The following is a 7,920-nucleotide window of genomic DNA, read 5'->3' on the forward strand; positions in this document are numbered from 1 at the left end:
CTGGACTAAGAGATGTATAAAAATATACATAGGAATAATATCCATTTGTAATAGCCCAAAACTGCAAACATCCATTAAGAACTGAATAGATGACTAACACTAAGTTGTGGTGTTTTCATACAAAGGAATATCCATGCATCAGTATGATGAATCTCAAAAAAGAGGTTCATGTTAAAGAAGAGAATAAGAGATCAGAGAAAAAGGATAAGTTACAGGAGAATAAATGATTCCATTTATATAAAGTTTCATATTGGGCAAAAATATATTGTTTAGAGACACACATATTACTGTGTAGCATAATGTCCTTGAAGTTTATCCATGTAGTTGAATGTGACAGAATTTCCTTCCTTTTAAAACTTACATAATATTCCACTGTGAAATGTATATAATAAATTTTATCTATCCATCCATCTGTTGATGTCCATTTGGGTTGCTTCCACCTCTTAGCTATTGTGAAATGATGCTACAATGAAAATAGATACGCAAATATCTCTTCAAGATCCTGCTTTGAATTCTTTTGGATATACACCCAGAAGTAGGATTGATGGATCATATGATCATTCTATTTTTGATGTTTTGAGGAAATAAAAAATAATTTTCTCCAGCTTTATTGTGATATTACTGACGTAATACATATGTAAGTTTAAGGTGTACAGTGTGATGATTTGATACACATATATACTGCAAAATGATTACTACAATAAAGTTAGTTAACAGCCATGGTCTATTTCTGAACTCTGTTTTGTTCCACAGATCTCTCTGCCAAATGCAGTACCTATAATACTAATAACTATAGTTTTGTAATATTCTTTTGTATCGGTAGGGTGTGTCAACTACATTTTTTTTCAAAAACTAGCTGAAAACAAATATTAGCTATTATTATTACTATTTGTACACCTCTACTCATCCTCATGATTTTAAAATCACCTTGTCAATTTCCCTGAAAAATCTCAGAGATTGGGGTGTTGGTTGGAACTGCACTGAATTTATAGACTAAAATGTGGAGACTCTATTTATTTAAAATGCTGAACTTTCTCATGCATTAAAACGATATATATTTCTCCATTTATTTAAGTTTTCTTTTTTTAACCCTCATTAAAACATTATAATTTTTCCCATAAAATTCTTACACATTTTTATTAGTTCATCTCTAGGCATTTATGGTTTCTGGTACTGTTGTGACTGACATCTTACATTTTATTACCTTTTCTAAGTGGTGAATTAGAATGTTGCTTTTATATCCAGCAATCTCGCTAAACTCTCATTAATTCTAATAGTATTTTCACTTGATTCTGTTGGATTTCCCCACATCCTTGGCAACCCTTGCCCGTTGCCATTGCCAAACTCTAATCTATTAATGGAAATGTTATTTCGTTTTTGCTTGCCTTTCCTTGATTATTTGTGAAGTTGAATATCTTTTCATATTTATTGGCTATTTCAGCTTCCTTTTCTGTGAATTAATTGACTATCTTTTAGCCATTTTTCTTTTGGATCATCTTTACTGGATGATTTGTAGAAATTTCACACATATACTTAACACTAATGAAAGTTACTGTTTTTGTGTAGTCAGATTTATTCATTTTCCCCCTTTATGAACTGTGCTTTTTGTGTCTTGTAAAACAAATCTTGTTCATCCATTATAAGGTCTTTCTGTTCTCATCTTCAATTAAATTACCTTCATGGAGAACACCAGTGACCTCCGTATTACCACACCCAATGATGACAATTTTACTCAACATCTCAGCAGCATTTGGCACAGGTGTCCCTTCCATCCTTTCAATTAACATTGTCTTCCTCCAGCCTCCAGGACACCTATACTCCTAATTTTTCTCTTGCTTCACTGGCTTCACTTAATTTCCTCTGATGTCTCCTCTTTTTATTCTCAGATGAACATTCTGCAAATGTTAGGTTTCCTCAAGACCTGTCCTGGGGCCTCGTATCTTTATTATCTATTCTCTTCCCTTAAATGATTTATCTACTCCCTTGGCCTTAATTACCATGAATATAGTGATGACTCAAACATTTATTACTCTAGCGTAAATGCTATTCTGAGTTCAAATGATACATCTACTCACCTACTTGACATCTTCACCAGGATCTCTCACAAACATTTCAAATTAAGTCTGTCCAAAAAGAAAACTTTTTTTCGCATTGAGAAGATTAAAACATATTTTCAAGTGCAAGGAATAATATAACAAAAACACCACACCCACATTTCCACCACTGTAACACTTTGTTGTGTTTGGTTCAGGTCTTTATGTCCTGATGTCTATATGTAAAATACACACATAGACACGAGACCTATATATAGTCTCTTTTTAAAATACATAAATAAAATAGTACAGAGCAAAAATTACTCTTAAGCTCAACCTTTAGTCCCAGCCTCTTTCCTAACTCTTTAGAGGCAACCATGACCCTAAATTCCATATGCATATTAGTGTCTATTTTAATACATTTACTTTAATAGATTAATCCATAAACAAGGTAAAACTTTTTTTGTATGTTTGGTTTTAAACTTTTACACATTCTGTATATATTATCTCCTTAGGTCCATGTTTACAAATTTCTCTAGGATCTGTATTTAGAATTAGAACTGAGTTTCAGAATACATGGATTTTCAATTTTACTAAATAGCATCAAATTCCTTTTAAAGAGACTCATCCAATTTCCATTCCCATCCACAATACATGTGAAAGTAGCAATATTTTCTATTGCTAAACTTTAGTTTTTTCCAAACTAATGGTGAAAAAATGGGATCTCGTTGTTTGAATTTGCATTTCCCAGTGAAAATGAGTATATCCTTCTATAGTTATTTGCCATTTGGGTTTCCTTCTGTTCGACTGAATATTCATACACTTTGCTTATTTTCCTTAGTGTTGTCTTTTTCTTAATGATTTGTATGAATTTTTTTGTGTGAGGTAATATGAATCCTTTGTCTGTCACGTGTTACAAAATATTCTCCCCCAATCTGTTGTTTATCTTTTAACTTTGTTTATAAGGTCTTCTAATACACAGAAGTTAAAATTCTGATGTAGTAGTATTTATCATTCCACTCTTTTTCTTTACAGTTTGTTTTATGTTTTTAAAAAATCGTTCCAGGCCGCCTTTCGCACTCCATCCTCTTCGGAGACAGCCCACACTTTGTCTGTGGAGTGTGTATCTACTTTTACTCTAACCTGAGCACCCAACCCCACACCTTGTGGCCTTTCTCTTGCCTTACACTCTATGCAGTATGTATCTCGCTATATAAATCTACCTTTACTCAAAAAAAAAAAAAATCATTCCAGATCAATATCCTAAATTTTAGGAATTTTACAATTTCCAAAACAAAGCTCTTGATACCACCCTTCCATCCTCTACTCGTTCTCCTACATTTTTCCCATCTCAGTAAATGATGCCACCATCTATCCAAATGCACCCCTGAAAATATAGGGGTCATGTATGGTTCTTTTCTCACCCACAAGATCTACATCTAATCCATTTCTGACTCCTGACAATTCCAACTCCAAATCCATCCACTTCTCCATCACAATGCCACCACTCTTCTTCCAAACTCCATAATCTTGCACCTAGTTAATTCTTCATAGAGTAACTGGAGTGATTTTTTAAAAATATGTCAGCCTACAAGACAATAAGAAAAGATGAAAAAATCTAATAGAAAAAGTGGCAAAGAATATAAACAGTTTTCATAAATGGCTCTTAGACATGTGAAAAGATTCTACTCTCTCTCATAAGAGAAATACAAATGAAAACTACTCTAAGATATCATTAGCAAGGACCTAAAAGAATGACACACTAAATGGGCAGGTTTTTGGAGAAACAGGCACTTTCATACATTGCAACTTCTATGACCAATTGGGTGACAACTACCAAAATTATAAATGCACATAGACTTCAACCCAGAAATTTCACTTCTAGAAACTTAATCCTACAACATGTACAATCCTAGCATGTGTGCAGAACAAAATATTGATATTCATTACAGCAATATCCATACTGGCAACTGTACTGGAAACAACTTAAATGTCCATTAAGAGGAAAATTGTTAAATAAATTATGGTCAATTGATACAACAGATTCTCTAATGGACATATTCTGAGATGGCCCCAATTATCTCTGCCTTCTGATGCTCATGCCCAGAGTAATCCCCTCCCCTTCAGTGTGAGTGGGACATGTGATTTCCTTCTACTATATAGAATGTGGCAAAGGTGATGGGATGTCACTGCCAGGATCACATTACTTAATATCTGTCTTGTTAGCAAACTCTCTCCCTTGCTGACTTTGATGAAACCAGCTGCTATGTTATGAGTTAACTCTATGAAGAGGCAAGGAATTGAGAGTGGCCTCAACCAAACAGTCAACAAGAAACTGAGGCCCTCAGTCTTACAAACCATAAAGAACTGAATTCTGTCAATGACCATGTGAGCATGGAAGCAGATCCCTCCCCAGTAAAACCTTGAGATGAGAACACAACTCCAGGTGACACCTTCACTGCAGCCTGAAGCAGAAGACCCAGATGAGCTGTGCCTGGACCCTGGGCCTACAGAAATTGTGAGATAATAAATGTGTTGTTTTCAGCCACTAAGTTTATTACACAGCAATAGATAACTAATACAGATACTATGCAGCTGTTAAAGAATGATGCAGTTTTATATGTACTGATCATAGAATGAACTCCAAAATATAGCAAGAAAAGGGAAAAAGTAAGGTCATAACAGTGGGTATAATTTGTGAATGTATAAATACTTGTCTATGGACAGATCTCTGGTATCCCTAGAATGATACACAAGATATTGATAGCAATGGTTGCCTCTTGGTAGGGGAGCTGGGTGGCTGGGGACCCTCTGTATGTTGCTCCATGTACATGAAAATGTAACTCAAAAGATGTTAAACCTTTTTGTTCCCACTTGACATAAAATAAAATTTAATTCTTTACAATGGCCTAAAATACCATGCATGACATGGGCCCTGCCTCTTTATCCAACTTTAACTGGTACCCCTCTTCCTGACTCTTACAAATCTCTAGCCACTAGAATATAAATTCTTAAGTGCAGGAATATGTCTTTCTTGTTCACCTTTTGATCTCCAGTACAGTGCATGATACTCAATAGGATTTCAGTGGATATTTTTTGAAGCAATAATGAATTTGTTTTTCAAAGTTTTAGGAAGGATTAAGAGGTAATGCCCAGCATAGAACCTGTCATATAATAGGCACTGAACAGAAAGGAACACAATATTGGACTTCCCCTTTGTCTATCACTTGAAGGGCTGTCTCAAGTGGCAATAGAATCTCATTATGTACTGCTCCAGAGACAAAACTGGTAAAAGTTAGAGGAAGGAATATATTAACTCAGCGTTAAATGCGCTAAGAAACAGCTGCACAAATAGGAGGGACGGCTTTATGAGGTGGTGAACACCTCCACACTGCCTAATCAGCTGTCTATTCATTTAGGAAAACTGTAAAAAATAAATCTGCCCTGAGTGCTCTTCTGAGAGCCTCTAGGATTCTAGGATTTTGTGATTCTGTACACAGGTATATTACGGGCCCATCTTTTTCATAGTTGCTTTATATATACATATATATTATATATAAATACACATTATATAGAATACTGTTTTTATTTCTGACTCCTGTAAACAAAGAACAGAGAGTGTTGCTCATTGACCAATTCTGCAGGATTAACCCGCTGCAGTCGCTGACCAACAGTATATACTACTGTCTTCAGACAAAGGAAATTAAGGTGGTAACAAGATGCTTTGTGCTTTGGATAAGCAGGACCTTTATAGTTAAATGCGTATCTTAGGAAGAATTTTAACGAACTTGGATTCTTGCATCTTCCCATAAACAGAAAAATACTAAACTCATCAACTTGAGGTATCTATTCTTTGTGACTAGCAGTAATCTTTTGCCAAGATACATGCTTGACTGCATGTATTCCCCAGCCAAAAAGACACATGTATACTCCCCCTACCTCTTCAGAGCAGTTCTCTCAGAGCTACTGAGAGGCCGTTTCCTGGGCTGCAGTCCTGGGTAAGGTCCCTGAATAAAACTGAAACTCACAACTCTAATGTGGTGTGTTTTTCTTTCAGTTGACACTCCTGAGCCTGAAAAAAAGATTTTTTTTAGTACATTTATCGACCTTTCTATAAAGTTGGGATGCTGAAAATGGGATTTTATTGTGAGAAACTAATGGCTGTATTGATTCAGGTTTTTGAGGTTTATAAAATTGTTCTAATCTTTGTGCTGAATTGCCATTAGTACAGTTGCCCATTTCTTTGAAGCACAAACAAGGGGATAGATGGGTCAAAAGATTTTTTTTTAAACCACGATCAGACTGGAAGAGTAATTTCATCAAACTACTGAAGAGTAAAACATCTTTTCCAAAGGTTGTATTTTATTATAGTGGCTTTTTTCTCCCAGTAACTGCAAACAGAAGCTGCACGGACTATACATAGGGGGCAATTCTCTCTGATACTGAAGTGCTTCCTTCACAAAGTGTGGTTTCTAGGTGGAAGTCATTAACAAGGAAAACATGTTGGGCTGGAAAGAGTGCATCTTCCCAGTATTTCTCTCCCAGTTCTGGCTCCATCTCCTCTACCTAGGAAAAGATACAATGACCAAGAATACCAAGTCCCTCCTATGTTTCTCTTTTCCTTCCTCTTGTTAAATTTTGGTACACTGCATATAAACAGCAGGTAAAAAATGAATTTTTATATACCTTATTAGTTCAGATTTTTATATTAACCATAGCTTGTTGTTGATTTAATTCTAGATATCAAAACATTTTGAAGTAACACTTTCATTTATTTAGTTAACTGCTTAAACCTAGGAATTTGTTGTTGAAAACTACTCACATCTCTGCAAAGCTTAAATACATGAATACAAACTATAGTGCTTGGGAGAGTCCTGGGCTGTAGGGAGGAAGTCCGGTTTCTAGTCTGTGTTGGCACCAAGCAGCTATACCTCAATCTCTGGAGCCGTTTCCCTCCTGGTAATATAAGGGGCTGATTGCTTTAAAGAGTTTATTTAGACTTTGAACTCTTAAACAAAAACTTACATGAAACCTAACATTTGAAAAAGGTCACAGCGTATTTGCTTTGGTGGAAGATGGGACAGGGCCCTGAGCCTCTGAGGCAGCTCTCAAGAACTACCAGGGCTCTGCAGAACATTCTGGAAATCTCTGCATCAAATGAGTTCTTCCAGTTCTGACATCGCATTACGCTGACAGTAACAACCTACAAAGTATTATTAAAATTGGTCTTGTTGAAATGCATCCAAATTCATCTTGTTTTTGGGTTTGCATACCACTTGGCAAAGATGTGAGGAACTACCTTGGGTCCTAACGCTGTAAACTAGTAAACATTTAGATTTTAATCATGACCTGTGTGCTGTGCTTCTTTCATTCAACTGTGCCAAACACTGTCACGACAAGTGTGGTCTCTGCTCTCAAATTGTTATTAAAGTCTCCTGGGAAAACAGATGAACAAGCAAGTATTACAGCCGTTCATGGTAGACGTAGACCCTTGGCATGGGAGCATGTGGTGGGGTGCTCAGCTCTGGGGGAGGGGGAGGAAAGGATTCATAGATGGGAGGATATAGCTCAAGTGGTATAGCTAAGCATGCATTCTACCATTCCTGGATTCAATCCCCAGTACCTCCGCTAAGAATAAATAAATAAACCTAATTACCTCCCCCTGCCAAAAAAAAAATACATGTATCAAATATTTATTGAACACTCAGTATGAGTCAGGCAGGGTTCTAAATTTTTTGTGATCATTTTAGAGATGAAGACATTGAAGCAAAGGATAGTTAAATAACTTGGCTACAGATTAAAAAATCACGGAAGCAGAATTTAAAATCAGGCTGAGTGACTCTAGGGCCCTACTCTTAATCACTACACTGTAGTGCCTTTATATTTA

The sequence above is a fragment of the Camelus bactrianus genome, chromosome 10 (genome assembly GCF_048773025.1).
Source record: "Camelus bactrianus isolate YW-2024 breed Bactrian camel chromosome 10, ASM4877302v1, whole genome shotgun sequence".
Lineage (NCBI taxonomy): Eukaryota > Metazoa > Chordata > Mammalia > Artiodactyla > Camelidae > Camelus > Camelus bactrianus.